The following is a 22,214-nucleotide window of genomic DNA, read 5'->3' as shown; positions in this document are numbered from 1 at the left end:
TGCTTGCCTCCAGGACCTGGCCGCTAGAGGGAGCCAGAGAGCAACAAGGGCCCAACATTTTCCCTGAAAGAGCTGAAACCTCTGGCATATCCACTCCCTCCCCCAGCCCAGAAACCGTGAGGCTTCATAGCATTTGCCCATCCACCAGAACAAATAAACATCGCACCTTCATCCTACAGTTCACTGGTAAACTCTTATTTTCTTCTTTATCAAGTTTGGGTGGCAAACAAAACAATTAATTTAAAAAGCAGCACACAAGAAACTAAACATTATTTATGTCTCTAATTATCTCATTCTAGTGGGTATTTTAGTCCCTGTCTGGTCAGGACATTAATTATCTTCATAACTACAGCAAAAGTTAAATAATAAGCACCCAAGGCTACAGCACTACTGTAATGTGCAAGCTTAAATGAACTTATAAATTTTATTAATGAATGCTTTATACAACTCCATATATTATAAATCAAACAAGAAACCTATTTCTATCTTTTAAGGGTGCAGTGAAAAAGCTTTAACATTATTGAGGATAATTTTTATTAAGTTTAAAACTCCCTTTTTTCTCAGTAATGAGACTGTTATGAGGATAATTTAATCTAGTTTGTCATGAGGCACCCCAGCTTGTTAAATAAGTTAATAAATGACTGTGTATTAATCAAAGTGACAAAGCTATGAAGAGCTGGGGATGGGAGACAATTCTGGTGATAGTATTAATTAGTATTTAATTAGAAACTTAGGGCCCATAAATTAAAAAAAAATCATGGTAGAGACATTTATGCAAATTGCTTGGAGCCTGCCATGGAGTTAGCTTTGCTTTAAAGAAAAATGATTTTTTTCTAGCATACTGTACACAGCGGCACTGTGGCCTTGTCACGTGGCTTAAACGAGCTCTTCTTTTGTTTCCAATTTGTTCCAATTACAGGCCTGTAAATTCAAATCATTCTTTTGACTGTCCTGATTGAAATGTAGTTTCCACAATTTCTACTGGGAGTATGTGTGTGTGTATACACACACACACACACACACACACACAAATATATGTGTATACACATATATATATGTATACACACACACATATATATATACGCATACACACACACACATTATGTATAAAAAGAAATGTTCTAGAGAAATAGTTTCAGATTCTTTTTCTACTGTTTTAATTAAGATGTGTGCCACCATTTTCGAAGAACAATTGTGGATTCCATTTGGTACACAAACAATGCCTTCTTCTTCAATCCTGGTGAGCTGTAACTGGGTTTTATTATGTGATATTATACTGAAGATTGCAGGGACTCAACTGCCATCATTTGTATTATAATCATAGCACTTTCCCCTTTCTCTCAATTGCATACTTTAATGAAGGGGCAATTTTTGATGGACCCGAAAGATAATAACCAGTTGCTTCTGAACGTCACTGCTTTCCTAAGGTACATGTCCTCTTTTTCAGACTTTATTATTTGTTGCATTTATTCAAGAAAGGTTATCCACAGTAAAACTGCTTTTTTCTATTCAACAGTCTATCTCTGTCATGGTTCATTTATGTGTGAGCATGACGGACTGAAACCCGTATTATCCACAGCTGACAAGTGTCAGGCCGACAGTTCAATCAGCCCTTCCTTAAGATGATGCCCAGGGCCCCGTGTTTGAAGTAGGACAATAAAGCAGGCAACACAATCAGGGTCAAACTGATCCAATCCCTGTATATAAAGGGGATTCTGCCTAATAACACAGCGCAATTTTTTTCCCCCTCTCCAAACACATTAGTCCTTAAACAGTGACTTGGCCCTTAAGAAAATCTGTGACTGACATGAAAATGCTGAAGTTTTAACGTGGTGGGTTTATCCGTAACCTCATGGGGCTGCTTCTTTGTGCAGACTGGTTTTGTCAAAGTCAGAAAAATAATGTATTCAGCGTCTGATCATTTTTAGGGAGCTATTTGAATGGGATTTTAAGCCAGACATCCTGATGTTGACACAGGGATCATTTTCTTGTCCTTTTGTTTTACATGTGTGGAACAGATCATTTGCATCGGCTAATAAAATTAAATCTCCAAAATGTGTACAAAAGCGAGCTCCCTTCAGCAACACTTCTCAGTTCCCCCTACCCTCCCAGCAAGCAGAGCGGCGGGGTGTGTTTCTTTACATTAGATCTCTCTCAAGAACGCAGACTAGAATGCAAACATATCTTCAAAATTAGTTCTCCTTCACCTGGGCAACACTTCACTCAAATGTATATGAAATCATTTCACCACAAATCCTAACAACCAGCAGCAGAGCCAAGGTCGATACAATGCTAAGGGCTGCAGTCTGCTCCTTGGAAGGACAGAGGTCTGTTGCCCTTGCTCTTGTCCAGCCTTCAGACCATGGCAGGCAACGGCAGGCAAAGCAGGGATGCTCACGTATCTGGAAGGAGCCAGAACGCTAACTGCCTTCGTAGGGAAGAAGCCAAGGACCGCCTTAAAAAATCATAAAACTTTCAAGGATGTTAAGGCAACCCACAGAGAACATCAGCCGCGATGTCTGGACTTTATGGAGGAAGGAGACCCAGAGACGTTTGTGACTCCAATGTCGAAGAGCTTGTCAGAGTCAGTAGAAGGACAGAGTTAACAACAAAAACCAAAATCCTCTGTATTTTGCTCCTTATCTGGCGTTACTGGGCAAGCCCACATTAGCATAGGAGGGTTTGATAAAAAGCAGCCTCTAGAAATCAGAGAGCGAGTGATGGTGCCGGGAGGCTCCCAAGCGTGATTTACATTGATTCTTGACTTGGGCAGTTCTGAGAGTTCTAGGGAATGCCGTCTCTCTGTGTTGGTTACTCTCCAGTTTTCACTGCTCTGTCCCAGTCCATCTGTTTACCTGCACCGGCTGCCCTGCTCGGGCCCTGCAGACCACATTGCCCAGGCTCCCGTGGCGGTTGGCCAGGGCGAGGTGCTAACAGTGGTCGATGGTCGATTGGTTGATCAGAGAGTGGGGGGAAGAGGTCAGAGCGTGCCTCCCCTTCTCACTCCCCGCTTTGATTCCCCGGCTCCGAAAAGGCTGATCCCTCCAGCACTCCTTTTCCAGGCCCCTTTTGATCTCCTCTCCTTTGCCCTAATCCTAGGGGATAGTGCTTCCCACTGTGGCTAATGTTGGGAGGCCTCTGCGCCTCATTTGTTCACCTAACCCTGCCCATACTTCTGAATGTAGTCCTTTCTTTAAAGTCGCCATCGGAGCCATCTCAATGAGTTCTATTTCCTGCAGGAACACTGACTGACACACTGAATTACTTAACTTCCTAACTGGTCTTCCTACTGCTAGCCCAGTAGTTCTTAACATATTTTGGAATCCCGTAAAGAATCTACTGAAAAGTATGGGCTCTCTCCCTAGAAAAATTAGCTTACACACATACACACAAAACATTGTGTAGAGTTGTAGAGTGTTCAGAGACTCCTAAAAGCTGTCTACAAACCTTCCAGCAGGTCCATAGAATTCCAATTCACTCTCTCCACCTCTGCTAAGTAAATCTTCTGAAAACATCCATTTCTTCCATTTGCTATATCCATTTCCTCCTCAAAAAACCTTTGTAGTGTTCTATCAACATCCATAAAGCATGAAACCCAGAATCCTTAGCAAAGCATTTCAGGCTGAATCTGACAAGGCCCTGTTAAGAAAGGAGCTCAGGAGAAGGAATTTAATACAGGGGAGTTTGTCACAAAGATGTTGAAAGAGGTGAAAGGGTGAAGGGGATGTTAAGGTAACCCAAAGATGAGCACCAGCGAGAAGCCAGTACCTGGGGCTGGAGGGACCGAGGGACGAGCCCAGGAGCCAGAGTTGCCTGGAAGGCTAAAATCACAACTGGTGCTGCTAGGTAGGGTCTGGAGCCTGGAAGAGGATGAGGCCACTGCAGCGACACAGTTCAAAGCAAGAAGAAAAGACAAGGAATATCCTGACTCCTTTCCTCCTGTTGTTTTCCATCGTCTACAGATGCCAGCTGACATGGAAGCCTGCAGGGGCTCAGTATCTTGAGGTTCAGAGCAGGGGCAGGTGGGTGATGGACTAGAGATCAAATAGGCAATGACTCTCACAAAAGCGCTTCAGTACCTAGCCTCACATGTCTATGGAGCCCTGATGGAAACTGGGGTGTCCTTGGTAGGCTCAGTCTTCTAATATCTATTGTGCACTGACTGTGTGCCAGGCACTAGTTCCAGGAGGAAGGCTGGGGAATGCAGTCCACGAGTTTCGAAAACGTATTCAAGACAGAAGCTGATGACTCGCTCAGGTAAAAAGGTAGCCAGGTTGGTTCATTACAGCAAGTGACCGCAGAGGCTTGGTTAGGCTGGCAGTGCAGCAGTAACTCATGCGGGACAAGGCAGGAGTTAGCCACTGGGATAGGCAGAGAGAAAAACCTCTGAGGATTAGCCAGACACTGCAAAAAATGTGATTGACAGGCCTGGAAGAAACCACACCCCTTCGGCTCCAGTTGTAAAGGGGCCAGGTATATTGAGAGCAGTGGCTGTTCATTGGAATCTCCTGGGGAGCTTTAAAAAAATAAAGAGGCTGTGATACATCCAGACAATGGAATATTATTCAGCACCAAGAAGAAATGAGCTATCAAGCCATGAAAAGACATGGAGAAAACTTAAATGCATATTACTTAGTGAAAGAAGTCAATTCGAAAAGGCTGCACACTGTATGATTCCAATTATGTGACATTTTGGAAAAAGCAAGACTATGGAGAAAATAAAATCAGTGGTTGCCAGGAGTTGGGGGAAAGGAGGGATGAATATGTAGACCACAGAGGATTTTTAGGGCACCGAAACTATTCCGCATGATACTGTAATGGTGGATACATGTCATCATACCCATAGAATGCACACCGCCAAGAGTGAACCCTAACGTAAACTACAGACTCTGCTTGATAATGATATGTCAGTGTGGCTTTATCGATTGTAACCAACACACCACTCTGGTGGGGGTATTGATAATGGGGGAGGCTGTGCATGTGTGGGGGCAGGGGTATACGAGAAACCTCTGTGCCTGCTGCTCAAATTTGCTGTGAACCTAAAACTGCTCTAAACAATAAAGTCCGTTTAAAAAATAATAAAAATAATAATAATAAAATATAAAGAGGCCTAGTTCCCACCTAGTAGTGTGCTAAGGCTAGTTCTTACCATCTCACAAGAGACTGTTAAATTTTCGGAGCCAGTTGGGAAACACAGCATCATTCAAAATTAGACTATATAATCTTACAGTTAAATAAGCTTTATTAAAAAGAGAAGTAATAAATACTCAAAATGTACCCCTTTCTAATTATGTTACTGCTATCTGTGCTCTTGGGGTTGTCCGCCGAGGTGGAAACACCATATAATGATGTGCTGTTGTGCATTTCTTCTCTAGTGCTGTCATATCGATGACTTATAGACTATTTATACCATAGAAATTAGCAAACACTATAAATCAGAGCTTGATTTATTATGTTTAGTGTCTGGATCAAGGGGTCAACAAACTACAGCACACAGGCCAAATCTTGGCCTGCAGTCTGTTTTTGTATAACCCACAAGTTTTTACATTTTTAAAGGATTGTTTAAAAAAAAAAATGAGGAGGAGGAGAAGGAAGAGACCATTTGTGGTCCACAAAGTATAAAATATTTACTATCTGGCTCTTTACTGAAAAACTTTGCCAACCCCTGGTCTAGACTTAAGAAAGTGATGGATTATATGTTAATAATGCAAATTAAACTGAAAAGTGTATGATGTCTGTAATCGTTATGTTGTGAACGGCACAGAAAATCGAGGGAATATTCTTCCAGTATTTGAAAACTATGACTCCACCAGCAAAGAAGTCTCTCACCTCACTGGTGCACAAGTGAAGTTCCAACATACATCTTCATTGTTTAATGTTCATCTTACTTGTCAGTGTAAACAAAAATAACCCAATACTCATGTTGGAAGCACACTCATGAGTCAATGGCTGAATCTGGACAGTAGCCAAGCTTTCATTTGCAGTCCAATTTTGTGAAATCATGGTTGAATTGCAGCCATAGGTTAACTACAGACACAGGAGTTCAGCAAAAAAAAAAAACAGGAAAGCATTATCTCAGAATCAATGAGCTAAAGAGCCATTGTATATTTTATTATCATTCGTAAGGTGTAGGCCACACATCTTTATATCAGTAAAATTTATAATAAATTTATGTACAAATATACATGCATATTTTTTCTAAAAAGCCAGTTACTAAACTTTCAACAGCACACCACTGACCCAGCCCCTAGAGTCTGACTTAATTGGTATGGGAAACTGACTTGGTAACGGGATTTTTAAAACTTCCCCCAAGTTATTCCGATATGTAGCCAATGCTGAACATCAGTGACTTTAGGGGAAAGATCAATGTGCAAGGAGCAGAATCCCCTTGAGATTTTGTTCTCTTTGATCAGAAAGCCCACTTAAATCCGACCAAGGAGGCACTGGGAAGAGTTGTGCTGGGGATGAGGGAGGGTGGGAGGTTTCTCTGGGAACTGGACACACCTCACTGGGCCCACTGTTTATTCCAACTTCCCAGAACAAAATTTTCCTGGAGCAGTGTTCCCACAGTCTCCCAGATGTGCCACTAATATTCTTCTCTCAAAATTACTCTCACTATAATTCTACCCGAGATCCCTTTTCCTCTCCTGTCTCCTGCCTAAATCTTACCCACCCCTCACATTCCAGCTTAGATAACCCCTCTTCTTTCAGACCTTCTCTAGTTATGCCAGATTCAATCATCTCCCCCTCCAGCACCAGTTTACCCATGGCTAACGAAACTCTGATTTATTAGCGAGAGCACTGTGCTCAGCTAAATACTGTTTCCAGGCCTCCTTTGTAGCCAAGTGTGGCCAGTGTGACACAGTTGTAGCTAACGAGACCTAAGCCGACGTCTGATAAGGGCTTGGGGCAGAGCTTGTGCTTTTCTGATACAAGCGTTAGACACAGGGGGTGCAGACCCCTCCCCACTCCTTCTACAGCCATCATTTCTGGAGCATGAGGCAACCAGCCACATGAAAATGACAGAAGGGGAGAAAAACAAAAAGAGCTGAGTCTTGGATGACAACACTGAGCCACAACACCAACCCCTGACTTCTTGCCTTTGGAAGTCTTGTTCTGTGAGAAAAATAATTCTCTAATTGTTCAAGCCATTCTCGGTTGAATATTCTGTGGTTGCAACCGGACAAAAATGCCAGTCCCACAATCCCACAGGGATTGCCCCTCCTGTAACACTATATTCCTGCAGATTTGTTCTGCACCACCCATAACGGCTCTCTCCAATGTATGAACAAGTCACATCCCAGATAATTAATTATAAATCAGTTTTTTGAAATTCGGATGTACTTTCCCTATAAGATTGGACTCTCCTAGATAATCCAGAACAATGGCTTGTAGTAGTATGTCAACTCCTGGAATAATCGAGGTGATTAGTGACAAGATTAAGGCAGACTTGGGCTCATATACCTTCATTAAAAATTAGGTCTTTAATAGTGATTTGTAAGTAGAAAGAGTATAGTGAGGAATGATTCCCGAGGATTTGGCTTCTGCCCACGACTTACTTGTAAGGCAGAAGAATGCATGTAGGTATAGCAAGTACTTGGATTAGAATGTAGGTGCATAGAGCACAGAAAGGCCACATAGTAGAAGAGCGAAAGGAGTCAGTGACAGCTGTACCCTGAGCTAAACAGACCACACTAGCAATAACTATTATATACATAGTTGCGTTCTATTTTTGTATCACATTAACGGATATAATATTGTAATTGTTCTTAATAGAATCACAAAAATGAGATGGAAATGCTATATGATATGATGGAATGCTGTTCTTTTACCATTGATCATTATAATAAGCCTGCTCAGTCATTACTTACAAACCATGCTACAACTTTGCCAATGAGGCAGACCAAAATGAGGAGATAAACAAAATTGGTTTCCTTGCTAAATGTGATGCCTAAGTTTTAAGATATTTTGCTGAAGTTTTAAACTGATTGTCAATTAGTCAATGAGCTATGGCAAGCAATGTATTTCTAGGTAATTAGCGTGTGTCTTAGGGGGGTTATTTGGCATGAGGCTGAGGGCAAAGTAATTTGTATCTCCCAGGAAGTGCAATAATTGCCTCAAGCTGAACTGCTTGGAAAGTGTATTAATTCTGTTAGGAAACATTTATGTTATTTTATATGACATCCTGTATATTCATGAAGTGTACTCATAAACCATGAATTTTTCATTTCGGGGGCATTATCCCATTATTATTACATCACTAGTAACCAGGAAAAGGGGTGGGTTGTTTGTGCAGTTAGAGAGCTCATGCATTGTTGGAAATGAAGCAGGATGGGTTTTGAAATTCATCTTACTAGGAAACCCCTGGATTCTAAGAGAATGAAGAGGTAGTCTTGGAGAAGGTCAAAGGTCAAAGGTAAGGCGATTTGTTCAAAAGTGGCTTTTCAGGAAGCCAACAGGCCTTCTCCTCAGAGCTTGCAATGCGGCCTGGGAGAGAAGCCCTATGAGAGCCAAGAGTTACAGAGATTACAGGTTTGACCCTAGTACTTTTGGACCCAAGGCACAACAAAGGCAATCGCTCCTTCATTCAGCAAATGTTTGTGATTGAACGCCCAGACCATATGCTAGTTATCTATTGTTGTATAACAAATTATCCCCAAACAGAGCAGCCTAAACAATACACATTTACTATCTCAGTTTCTGTGGGTCGGAAGTCATGTACGGCTTAGCTGGGTCTTCTGCTTCACAAGCTCTCACAAGGCTGCAGTCAAGGCGTTAGCGCAGAGTCTGTGGTCTCCCTGAACACTCGTCTGGAGAAGGATCTGCTTCCGGACTCGGTTCCAAGCCCCCATTTTCTTGCGGGTATGGACTGAGGGTCTAAATTCCTTCATAGATGTTGACCAGAGGCTGCCCCCAGTGCCTTGCCACGTGGATCTCTCCAGTATGGAAACTCACTTCATCGAAGTATGCAAGCCAAGAACACAATAGAGTCTGCCAGCAAGGCAAAGGCTATGATCATTTGTAACTTAATGACAGAAGTGACATCCCATCCCCTTTGCCATGTTCTACTGCTTCAAATCAAATCACTAGGTTCAGAAGGGGAGGGAATTACACAAGGACATGGAAACTAGGAGGCAGGATCATTGGGATCATGGTGAAGCTGGGCTCCATAGACAGCCTCTGCCCTTATGGCTTCTCAGTCTATCAGAGGCTCTGGAGGCTGAAAGGGAATAACAGGTGAGACCTAATTTAGGCTGGTGACTAGGAGAGGCTTATCTGCACAAGCAACATTTAATTTGAAGACTCAATAATGAAGAAAGTTTAGATAGATAGGAAGTCAAGGAAGAGCATGACACATTTGAGGAACTGAAATAAGACCTGACTGCATAAGGGGGGAGGCGGGCCAAGATGACGTGGGAAAGGTAGGCAGGGGCCGGATCGTGCCAGGCGAGAGTCAGGGTGAGAAGTTTGAATTTTATTCTGAGTGCAAGTGGGAAGCCACTGGAGGGTTTTAGCACAGAGTGACACGATCCAATTTACATTTTTAAAAGATCACCCTAGCTGCTGCTCGGAGAATGAAATGGAAGCCAAGAGAGCAGTTAGAAGACTCTGCTAGCAGGAGGCGGTGATAACCTGGAACAGGAAGGTGGCAGGAGACGGGGAGAGATGGGTGCATGTGAGATGCGCTTTAGAATTTAAAATCGACATTCCCGGTGAGAATATGCGTACATCAAGGTACCAGCTCTCTTCACTCCCTCTCCTCTTTGTCTGTTTTTTAAGGGAAATACAGAGAAAGTTGAAGAAAAGGTTGTGTAACCATGGTGAGAAGAGAAAGAGGACAAAATAACATAGTCGAGGATGAAAAGAGAGGGGTCAGTGTGAAAACAGGATGGAGAGAAGCAATGAGAAGATGTGGACCCGTCTCTGCACTCCCCAACCATATTAACTGGGGCACATCGCTTCATTTTTCCATGCTTTCGTTTTCTCTTATATAAAAATACCTGCCTTTCAGGATTATTGAAAGGACTAAATTAAATAACAACTTCACACATACCCTGATACATTATCTGCGTGGCTCATTTGCTCACTTTGTCAGATATCTACTCAATTGTCACTACCTCCCTGACAGCCCGAGCTAAAATAGCACGCTCCCCACCCCCATCCTTCTCTATCCCCCAGCACTTACCACCACCTGCTTTGCTTTGTTCGTGCTACATTCTCAGGGCCCAGAAGAGCTCCCGGCATGCAGCAGGTGCTCAAAACTTGCTGAGTGTTGCAGAGCGTAAACTGTCTCCGATGTTTCTAAGTGCATCTCAGTCGATGTGGAGAGATGTCCTTAGGACATAATGAGAGCAACGGCAACTCAAAGACTCATATAGCACTTTACGATCTGCAAAGGCCTTGCTCGACCAGCACATCTTAATCGCCCTAGCCAATAGCTGAGGTAGGTAATGTCCCCCTTTACAGATGAGGCAATAGAAGGTGAAGGGACTTAATAAATGTTTCCAAAGTCCAGAAACAAGGAACGTTGGAAAGCAAGCCAGTGCCCTGCCTTAATGCGAGTTCGCTTCCCAACGGGGCAAAGGTCTGTGTTGCTTCTGACTCGCCAGCAGACACACTGACCTGCCCCGCTGGAACCCTGCACCCAGTCCTCTGGGGTCACTCTCATTCCATCTGCACATCTCCTCCTCCTGCTGCCGGAGGCCGCCGACATACACACGGTACATGCCACGTACCCAAAACGCACCCAGCGGAATCGCAGAGTCAAGTCACCGCTTGGATGGTTGCCTGTAAACTTCTCCACATTCCAGAATTCCTCTTTTCTTTCCAAAGAACTCACTTGTGCTTTGATGCATTTCTTAGTTTAGCTTAATCCTACCGTAGACTCCTGCCTTGCATACTCTTTTATTATTTATAGAAATAAGTAAATAAAATCCTTTTGTTTTGACTCACACGCATTTATCAGATGAGTATCGAGAGTCTGTTTGGTGTCGAGCATTGTGCTGGAAAATGGGGCTGGTGCACATCTAGATGAGAAAAATCAGACTTTAAGTTAAAATCGCTGTGTAGTTAACACTGAGGTTGGAGCTCTGAAGGAGACGCGCATGGAAGGAAGAACCAGCGGTGACCCTGTCTTGGGGATCTGAGAAGGCTTCCCTGAAGAAGAATCCTTTAAACTTGATGAGAAAGCGGGAGACTGTCCTCAGCACAGAAAACGGTGTGTAAGAGAGCCCCGAGCCCTTTGCTGCTGTGGTTCTAGAAACCACAAAAGCAAAAATACAAGCAAATCACAAACGGAGTGAGTGGGAGGAGGCCTGGCACCCGACAATGCTAGGAAAGTGGCCGATGGCCGGGTAGAGCTGGACCCGCCTCTCGCCTCCTTCTCCAGGACAAGCAAGAACTGGGCACAGCCTTGTCTAATGTGACTGTCACAGTAGAAACATCACTGGAGCTAATTTGCGCCTAGAAAGACATATAATTATGTCTCAGGCAGCTTGATAAGACTTGAAGAAGTCTTATCTCGGGAAAGCACACAGCTTCTGTCTTCTCTGCGATACAGAACACAAGCTATTTGTGTCCACTCAGCGTTTGAGGATTTGCAGACTCGGCTCATGGATGCAATCTGATGGTGGCTCCTTCTCAGGGAGGTGCACCTTCTGCTCACGGCAGTGGGCTCTGACACAACATGCTTCTAGAAGGCTCCGCCTGTAGCTGCTCTTCTTCCTTGGTCCCTCTAGGTCAACGGTTCTCAGGGAGGTGTTAGGGAAGCTTGAAGAGATGTTTTTAGTTGTGTTGATGATGAGGAAGCACCACTGGCATTTACTGAGCAGAAGCAGAGATGCAGACATGCTGTGTGTCTGTATGTAGGAGACACGTAGGCAATATATGAGGCACACAGTGACAACAAAGAATTGTCCAGTGTTCCCCATGACTTTGAAATCCCACCAGGTATGAATGCTGGTAAAAATCCTACATATAGTTTTCTGAAACTAGAGCTTACCTATGTTTTACATATAAACACAGAATACTTTTTTCACAGTTTCAATATATACTGAATTATCCAATAATGAAGCTACAGTGGGAATTGGGGAAAGATTTACTTTGGTTTTTCCAAAACTTTTCCCAGAGTTAGTAGCCATTTCCGAAAATCATATCATGATAATTGAATCACCAATGGGACACACCTGTATAAATTTGCCTTTGAAACTGTCACGTTCACAATGACTATATATCTTATTTCGAAATGCTTCTCTAAAGAAAACGTCAACATTCAGTTAAATGTTGTTTTACTTCTCTTAAATCCAAAGTCATTTGCTATAAGATGAGGAAAGCATCCAAATATTTCTTTATGAGCCCTGTTTCATAAAGACCAGCAGCATCCTTGTCTACCAACATCCTCGTTAGAAGGAAGAACTTCAGGCCCCACCCCAAATCTACAAGTCTAAATCTGAATTTTAACAAGACCTCCAGATGGTTCTCAAACATAAAAGTTTGAGAAGCTCTCTTATTGGTTAGGTAGATCTGAACGTTGAAAAAAATATATCTTTATTATAAATGACTTTTATTTCTCCTCTTTACTACATTAGGACCTTACATTAATTTTTTTGATTATGTGTAAAAGGTGGATTATGTTATTTATGAATTTCACCTCAAGAAAGTAAAATGGGAGTTATAAAATATATTTTAATGAAAGAGGGTGCTGTGTCTGATAGGATTGAGAATGCTGCTCCAAGACCCCTGGAATTCGATAATTGGGTATCATGAACTTTGGAGCATCCAAATGAGAATAGGACATCAGAGTCAAATTTCTCTGAACTTGGCCATTTATAAACTCTAATGACTCCTAAATCTATATCTCCAGCTACATGACTCACCCTCAGAGCACACACACTAAATCTAGCCCTGCTTCCTAATATACATTCGCCAGATCACAGAGTAAGTGTCCTGCTGTGTTCTACACTCACTTACTTATTCTACAAATGTTTTTTTTTGATCTCCTTCTATGTGCTATGCAATGTCACAGGGCTGTGAGTAATAGAAAGACAAAGTCCGCCTGTGTGGAGCTTACGAAAGTAGTAGGAAAGCTCGGAGGCCTACATGTAACTACAAAGAGTTCGAAAGTGATAAGCTTGTTGAGAGAGGTACAGGTAATGCAAGAAATGATGAGACTGCGAGAGGGACTGAGATTACTTCCACACAGAAAGAATATTGAGAGGTTGTCAAAAGTTAGCAGAGCGTTCTTCACTGCCCAGAAAACTATGGTTTCACTCAACAGCTCTCCGGGTCCCTGACTCAGCTTTTTAAACCTTGTATATTATCCTCGAACCTGGGTGGCTGCACCTGGCCCCTATCCAGCCTCATCAGTTGATCTTGCTTCTTCTCAAAGTAAAATAAAACACCAGGTAGAGCTCCTTCTAATTCCCAGGACTTTCTCCCTGAACCCTCCTCACTGGTCCACGTCTCCTCCTGTTACCACGGCAGGGCCGTCTCTCCTCCGACTCTGCATCCCATCCCTGCTTTTCATCCCCTCCTCAGATGCCTCTCTTCTACATGGATCATCCTTTCTCTGCCCTGTAAGGTCAACATTGCTCCCTCTACTGGATCCTTTGTATTAACCTTTAAATACCCTTCACCATCTCCCAATATTATTTTTCAACCATCGCTCAAGCTACTGGCCTCTCTTCTCCTTTATAACCGAACTTCTTTAAAAACGAAATGTGTCTTCACTCTTCATCTCCACCTCCTCATCTCCTACTCACTTTTGAACTGCATTCAGCTTCTGACCTCACCACCCACAGAAACCCCTCTTACCCGTATCACCAACTATCTGCTTACTTTCTAATGCCAGCAAACTCTGTCGTCATCTCATTTGAACTTTCAGTAGCATTCGACGTAGCCTCTTCCTTTGGTCTTCATGCCACACCCCACCTGGTCATCTTCCCTACCTCTCAGGCCTCTCCTTCTCAGCCTCCCCTAGGGATTTCTCATCGCTTAAATGCTGGTGTTCTCTGGAGTTCAGCCCGAGACCCTCCTCATTCTCAATAAAAACTTTCTGTGGACTTGACCACTTATATCCTTTCATGACTCCAGCCCAGTTCTTCTCTTGAACAGACTTCTAGACAACTCCATTTGGATGTCCCAAACGTCAAGCCAGACTGTCTAAAACTAAATGAATTCACTATCTCTTACCCCACCTGTTCTTCATTCCTTAATCTCTAGGTCATTGAATGGCACCACCATCTACCCATCTGCCCAGACTTGACTATGGGACATCATCCTTGACTCTTCCCACATCTCCATACCACATGAATCACCCTCAAATCCATGCTTATCCCTATAGCCAGAGACATCTAACATGAACACGATTGCTTCACGACTCTGTTTGAAACACATGCATAACTCCCTGCCTGCCGTCAGGATCAAGTTCGGCCACAGTGAACTCCTAGTGCTTCACTTCCTTCTCATTCATCTTCCAAGCTCAGACTAGTTTGATCTTTTTAAAACATAAACTTGGTGAATATAAGTTCCACAGCTTCTAAAACCTGTGATGAATCCCCCATTACCAATAGGCCAAACTAAACATCTGAATGTAAAAAGTTCTGTTAGAAAAAACATGGAACATTCAGAATGGCCAGAATATTGTTCAGAATGGCTGGAGCACAAAGTGTCCTTTAGGAAGGAGCAAGAGCTGGAGAGATGCATTGAGCCAGATCGGGAAGGGCCTTTCTATACCAAAATAAATTTAAACTCATCCCAAGAGCAATGGAAAAAGTCTTTGCAAAGTTTTAAGCAGGTGAAGGAATTTGCATGGCAGCCACTTTTCTTGCCCCGCCTCACCTCAGCTGTGGTGGCCAGTTTGGTGTGAGCAGACTCTCCTTGAGAGAGTCCAGCTTCAAACATGACCTACCTCAAGGTCCTGCATCTCCACTTTCTGCCTCGGAGACTTGTCACCAGATCTGTCAAAATGCATCACCACCATCCCACCTCCTAACAGCTTGAGGTAGGAAAGAAGGAGAAGGCAAGGCCGAAGCCATTGTTCAAGTCTGAGAGACTGAGAAGAAAAGGTGTCCGTCTAAGTAAGGTTGAGCTAAGTAAGGTTAGATCCACCTCTGAGAGTATGGAATTCTGTGCTCCAATTTCTATTTCCTTGCCTCTCATTCCTGCCACTCTCAACTTCACATTGGTGATGCAGCTTCATCATGGGTTTTGCCTCCTGAGCAACTCTGAGCAAGACTAGGAGAGAAGCGCTGTTTGCCCTAGACGCCCTCTACTGCTGCCCCTGAAGACTCTTCTCTCTCACTGTGCCCTCTCCACAAGGTACCACGTATAACTGGTCAGGGACCAGATACAACTGATCAGGTAGGCCTTCTAGTGCCCCCACAACCACACCATGTACATGTTTACCTAGTCACCTAAGACCGTCCTTACTCTCAAATCTGTACGCATCACTTCAGGCAGTGGTTTCAGGAAAGGACAAAGACCGCCTCTACCCTTTGCGTTAGACAATTTTGCCCAGTGATAGGTCCTTTATTGTCCTTTTTGGGGAAAGGGGGCTTCGACTCAAAGTATTTGTTTAGGAGAGCAGTATTCACACACTCAGACACACTTGCTTTAAGTATCAAATCAGCAAATTCATGATACAATCTTCTGGGGAAACGTATCTTTGAACAAATTCTAAGGAATGGGAAATTATTTCAAGTCCTTCGTCTCATAAATACTTTTTTGAACATAGTGAACAAGGCAGTGAGCTAGGCATGAAAGGTAATAGGAAAAAAAAAAGAAAGAAAAGAAATTCCAAACGTACCCCTTGCCCTTAGAATTCCATTGGGAGGAAGAGACACTCCTCCAGAGGAAGCCAAGTGACAACACAGGCAGTGGGATAAGGTGAGGGTTATATGGCCGGACAAATCCAGTGACCCTTAAACCCCAGCACGCCTGGGAATCCTTGGGATGTGGAGTAATTAAAAACATAGGTTTCTAGACTCTACCTAGGAGAGTAGAATCATGGTCTCTGGTGATTCCCAGAAATGTGCATTTTAAATAAGCTTTTAAGTAATTCTGATGCGGGTTGTGCATGGGCCACCTTTGATGAACACTGGTCCAGCCAGCAGTTCTCTGTAGATGACCAGAGGGCTAAGAAAGCCCAGTGGATAGGCCCCAGAAGAGAGCTATTTTTTTCCTCAGACCTTGAGAGCCTGATGAGGAATCCTTTCCATTCCTCCTCTGCACAGTTGAGGTTTTGAAGGAGGGCCAATACCTTGCATTATCTGGAGAATGTGCCGTTGGCACTAGAAATAAAAAGGGACACGTCCAGCCGAGTCTCAAATTGATGAAACCAGTTTATCTGAGTCTGATTCCAGGGCAGTTAGATGCTGAAAGGTGCTGTTATGACTCACTGAAGCTTTCACATCTATTGTTTTTCTTTTCCTGGGTGGCTTTGCCAAGGACCTCATAGATATCATTATTTTCAGATTACTGTTATTACACGCATTCTTCTTGAATAAAATGTTGCTTTGTTTTTATCTCTATAGAGCTAGGACCAAGTTTCAGTTGTTTTCTTATCTGTATATGTAAAACAAGCAGAGCACTGCCCTGCTGGGGTTACTCTCATACCCTGGGTGTGGTAGAAGGCAAGAGGCCCAGAGGGAAAGGAGGAACTGTGGGGAAGCTCTCCATTCTCCCTGGGCCCTTCCCAGAAAGCCATTCACCCCTTCTCAACATTTGTGGAGCACCTGCTGTGCACCAGGCACTACCCTAAGACTCAGGCTCCCTTTCCAGATGAGGGAGACATAGTAAATAAATGAACAAACACATAAACTGGAAAATAACAGAAGCAATAAATGCTATGAGGGCTTTTTTTTTTTTTTTAAGCAATGAAGTAATAGAGATTAGACCTAGAGGCCAGGGGCAAGGCGAGGAGGAGCAGCAGGAGGGGGATCTGGGGGCACATTCCAGGCGACTTTGGAGGGAATGAGCCATTGCACATTCAACAAACAGAAAGAAGGTAAACATGACTACAGCCAAAGTGACATCAGAGCATAAGAGTAATATAGAAAATTTGGAGAGGACCCAGAGGTTTAGTCTCGGATGGGAAGAAACAAAAGCTAAAGCCTTGGATTGACTTAAATTTCCCCCATGACCAAGTGGAGAGGGTGGTACCCAGGGCCCTGGAGACACTGCAGAAACTGGGCTCAAATGGCATCATGAGCAAAAAAAGTCTGATATGAAGAAAAGGAGTTTCTGCAATTTAGTAAGAATGAGTGATTGATGAATAACACTGTCCAGAAACTGACAGATTGTCAAGCCAGCCTGTACCCGTGGGTCATTTCAGCCTGGAATTTCTGGCCCAGTGAGAGAAGTCATGGCTTTCTCCCCAGTGGATTTCTCTGAAGAGTTTAGAAGAGAAGCCAAAGAGAGATATCAGCAAGCTTTCAGAAAGCCACGAAATGATGGGATTTTGTGTGCTGTGTCTGCACCAAGCTCTGTCTGCATCTCCAGTTGTATGTATTTATCAAGTTGGTTAAGGATCACTGGGCTTGGCACATCCATGAGTGGACTGCAAACTAAATCCAAAGAACTTTTAATGGAAAATTATATTTTATTCAATACATATGCTTGTTCTGCTGACTCAGGATCTGACATTAAAATGGACCTTTCCTAGAGGTCAAGGGGAAACATCTGCCTGATTTGCTTTAGCCTGGCACCTGGACCTGTCTCAGGATGGGTGCTCTGTATGGGCCTCTGAGTAGGGTAGCCATATAAATACAGGATGCCCAGTTAAACTTAAATTTCAGAAAAAGAACAAATAATTTTCAGTGTAAGTATGTCCTATGCAATGTTTGAGATATACATATACAAAAAATTTATTCATTGTTTTTCTGAAATTCAAATTAATTGAGTGTCCTTTTTACCCGCCCTAAAGCTAGCAACCCTCCTCTGTCCCAGTGTATGAGCACCAAGCTTCCCTTGGTTCTTTTGCAACATCGAGACACTCACTGGGGCTTCTCAGAGTAGAATTTGCTTCTACCCTACTCAAGAGGAGTGTAGAAAGCCCTCCGCCTGAGAACATATACCTAGCAGCCCTAACATAGGAATTAATAGACAAAGCCAGGCTCAAGGACCGCCCTCTGTTTTGAGGCAAAAGGGCCTCAGAGCATCGCCTCCTTCTTAGCCTGACTGTGCTTTTTAATGTCCATCTTAAAGACTGCGTGTGTTTCAGTTTTTCTGCTCAAAACATGTCTGAGCCTCTGCTCCTCAGCTGTGTCCTTAAGCCCTAAGACACAAGTGCTTAGGTACGAAAGCTCCAAGGTACACTGCACACAGATACTCAGGAGTTTCCCTTGGGCCACAGCTTTCAACCTGGGTCCTCACCCTGTACTCCCTGGGTACAGATGCTCTTGCGTAGTCACCTGACTCACTCTTCCTTTGACTGCAACCTTGGTAACCCGACACCAGGTCTGGGATGCTTGCCCTAGGCACCAGTGGCTGTGTTCCTGGGTATTAGTGCCGGGACTTGCTCTGGCCTCTGAAACACGCCACGTCAGCCATCCTGACCCCCCAGATCCTGCTGGCTCACTCTGTCCAGAGAAAAGATGAGACATGAAGACCATTCGGCCATCACCTGGTATCATGAACTCTGACTCTGGTCCCACAGTATACAAACAATGCTTCCCTAAAAAGTTCTGAGACAAGTTCAACCCCCATGTGCTAGTGGTTCAGAACATCATGACCACGTATTTACCTGACCGCCCCTTGGGCTTCACTGCCCAAGGCATGATGATGTGGAAACCCAGGGCGAAGCTGCAGGGTTGGCGGCGTGTAGAATCCAATCTTCACAGCCCCAACCCGGCTCTAAGGACAGAGACGTTCCATCCGGTGATCTGCCCTCATCTCATGATCCCCATCTCACAGTTTTGGGGTCTCGTCTCTGGACCCTCTCTCACCCCATTCTCTAGACACACTATCCGTAACCGCATTACAGATCCGGGGGCCATTGCACCACTGTTTGACAGAGGAACGATGTAAGGTCTTTTGCCACATTATTATCTTGAAAACGCATGAACCTACCAAGTCCAGGGGGCCTGAAGCATATTGCAAGCAGACAGTGTCTCCGCCCTGACCTAGTTCTCTCACAGAATCCTAGGAACTTGTCTCCTCAACTTCGCAGTGGCAGACAGGCTGACGTTTCCCAGTATTATTTTCTCTGGCCGAGGCTGCAGTTCCTGATTTGGCCCTTGTATATTATTTAATTGTTTATCTTGACATCCAGGTTTGTCCCAGAGGGGAATGCTTAAAAAGTGGCGTGGCATCCCTGGATATAAAGAAATGCAGTTTTAACTTACGCTAGATTCTCTCCTGCCAGACTCCTCCCAATTATTCTGCAGGCTTTTTTGCCCCTAGGGCAATTTACAGCTCCAGGGAACTGGAATTGGCTTTAAAAAAATTCCTTCTTCTCTGTGCCCCATGTGAGGGGGCATTGTGTGCTCTCTAAATAATAAGACTGGCTTTGTGTGACCTAACTGGACAGGGCCCTCTGAGAGATTTTTCAGTTTCAGAAAGAGCAGTCAGCTGCACCCTAGGAAACCAAGAAGTTTCCAGACCAAGGAGAAAAGTCCGTGACAATAAGAATTTTTTTTTTTTCCTTAAATTGTATTATGAACTAATTCCTCTCTTCCACTAGGGTTTAGGGTAATTACTAAAAGTGTAACAGAAGAATCCGAATTTATATTTTGGATTGGACAAATAATAGCATTTAATCAGATGCTCCCCACCCCAACCACTGCTATCAAAATAAACAATCAACAAATCATTTAGAGCTCTTATCATATGCAAGGCATTGTCATCGATCGAGGTAATTATTTATTATAGTTATTGATTTCCTATGCAGGACCCAGCACTAACTAAAAGTTAAAGGGTTAGAAAGAGGTAGAAGTCAGAGCGCTTGGCATCCAGCTCACAATAGCCTGCACTGGGGAGAACATGGACCAGGACTGATGGCCACCACTGTACCAGGCAGGGGGCTGGGAATTTACCTACGTCAATGACCTCTTTCAGTCATCTCAATAACCCTGTGAGGAAGACAGCGGTATCTCCCTTTTACAGATGTGGAAAAGGACATCCAAGGCATGTATGTGTGGTGAGCAGAATAATGCCTTCCCCCACTCAACCCCCCACACAAAGATATCCATATCTAACCCCTGTGAATATGTTACTTTGAATGACAAAAGGTACTTTGCGGAAGTGAATGAGTTAAGGATTTTGAGATGAGAAAATTCTCCTGGATTATCTAGGTGAGCCCAAGGTAATTTCAAAGGCCCTTATAAAAGATAGGTAAGAAGGTCAGAGACAGAGCAACAGAGATGTGATGAAGAAAACAGAGGTCAGATTGATGTGGGGCCATGAGCCAAGGAATTCAGGCAGCCTCTAGAAGCTAGAAAAGGCAAAGAAATTATTTCTCCCTTGAGCTTCCTGAGGACATCCACCTTGTTGACTCAATTGACTTCTGACCCCCAGTACTATAAGACAATACATGTGTATTGTTTTAAGGCACTAAGTTTACGATAACTTAAGCAGCCATAAAAAATTAATACATTATGCTTACTCAAACCTGCCCTAACTGCATCCCAGAGCTGGCCAGAGAAGGTTATTCCACAGTGCTGGAGCCAGGCAGGGCTGCCATGTTGCCTAACTGGCCCCTGGAGTTCTGCAAAGCAGGGACTCCAGAACAGGATTCAAACCAAGTCAATGTGTCTTTAAAGTTTATGTCTTTTCCTCTTTGCTGATCTGCTCCTTAAAGATAAAACTTAGGGGCAAAATGAGTGAAATACCAGAAGAAATATTTCATAATAACATGACATGCTTAATGAATGAGTAAGAAAATAAGCAAGTTCCAAGAAAGAATTACTGATGCATGCTACAGTGGTCAGAGAGGACTTGGTGGAGGAGGTACAGCTTAACCTGGGCCTTACAGCATGGGTTCACTGGGGCTAACACCAGATGCCAACGGAAGAAATGGCCCTAGGAACAGAAAGAATAAACCAATCTTCCCACCCTTTATCTCCCTCCTACCCTCACCTCTTCCTCTGCTTGTGGAATCTGTGAAATCTTCCGATCAAAATCTTGACAAAGACCATGGACAACATGGTCTCACTTACCTTACAGATGTCTTGACCCAAAGAGCTATAATTCATCTTTCTTGCTCCCAGTTACCCAGCAGATCACGTCTCGCAGGCCAGTGCTCCCCAGCAATGAGGAACAAAGTGTTTTCAGTTCTTCAAAGTCAACAAGCACACTCTTGTTATGCATAAGTGAACAGTTTGATTCAGCATGTCCAAATGAGGACAATTCAAATTAGAATTCCAGACTTTGACTTCAGCAAGGAAAATTTATTAAATGCTAGTCCAGCGAACTCAGAGATACACTTTTAAGCCACCTTTAATTTGTAATTGAGTAAATTGTGAAAGAGGCAGCACATAATAAAAACAGCCCTGGGAAAGAAGACCCAAGCTCTACTCCTGAGTTCTGTTGTCGCTTGCAACATGACATTGAGCAAACTCTGTTACATCCTCTATGAAATGAGAACTTAAAATTCTCATAATCATTTAAGATGCTTTGGGCCACAGGCAATGGAAATCCTGATTCAAACTGGTTTAAACGTTAAAGAAATGTATTATCTTGCAAAACAGAAAGTCAGTAGCAAGGCAGTTTAGTCAAGGTTCTCCAGAGAGGTTCTCCAGAGAAACAGAACCAAGAGGAGATATACATGTCAAGCAATTTATTATAAAGGATTGACTCACACAATCGATTATGGAGGTTGAGAAGTCCCATGATCTGATGTTTGCAAGCTGGAGGCACAAAAAAGCCAGTGGTGTAATTCTAGCCGAAACCCTAAGGCCTGAGAACCAGGGGAGCCAATATTGTAAGTCCCAGTCTGAGTTCGAAGGCCTGAGAACCAGAAGCACCATGCCCGAGGGCAGGAGATGGCTGTCCCAGCTCAAGCAACAAAAGCAAATTTTCCCTCCTTCACCTATTCGTTCTACTCAGGCCCTCAATAAACTGGATGGTGCCCATCCACACTGATGAGGTTGATCTTCTTTATTCAGTCTACCAATTCAAATGTTGGTGTCTCCCGGAAACATCTTCACAGACACTCCCAGAAATAATGTTTTACCAGCTATCTAGGCATCCCTTAGCCCAGTCAAGTTGACACGTAA

The 22,214-nt window shown here is 43.6% G+C and overlaps 1 long non-coding RNA gene across 1 annotated transcript; it reads right to left on the bottom strand.

Annotated features, from left to right (window-relative positions):
• Positions 1-11,490: 11,490 nt before the first annotated feature.
• LOC120608215 (uncharacterized) lies at positions 11,491-21,415 on the bottom strand. The gene is made up of 2 exons (XR_005654339.1): positions 21,156-21,415; positions 11,491-11,858 (listed from the first exon to the last, which is right to left on the bottom strand). It is a non-coding gene; the product is annotated as an uncharacterized LOC120608215 (long non-coding RNA).
• Positions 21,416-22,214: the final 799 nt, after the last annotated feature.

The sequence above is a fragment of the Pteropus medius genome, unplaced genomic scaffold (assembly GCF_902729225.1).
Source record: "Pteropus medius unplaced genomic scaffold, Ma_sr-lr_union100, whole genome shotgun sequence".
NCBI lineage: Eukaryota > Metazoa > Chordata > Mammalia > Chiroptera > Pteropodidae > Pteropus > Pteropus medius.
The sequence above is the reverse complement of the archived record's forward strand: the minus strand, read 5'-3'. Positions and strand labels throughout refer to the sequence as shown.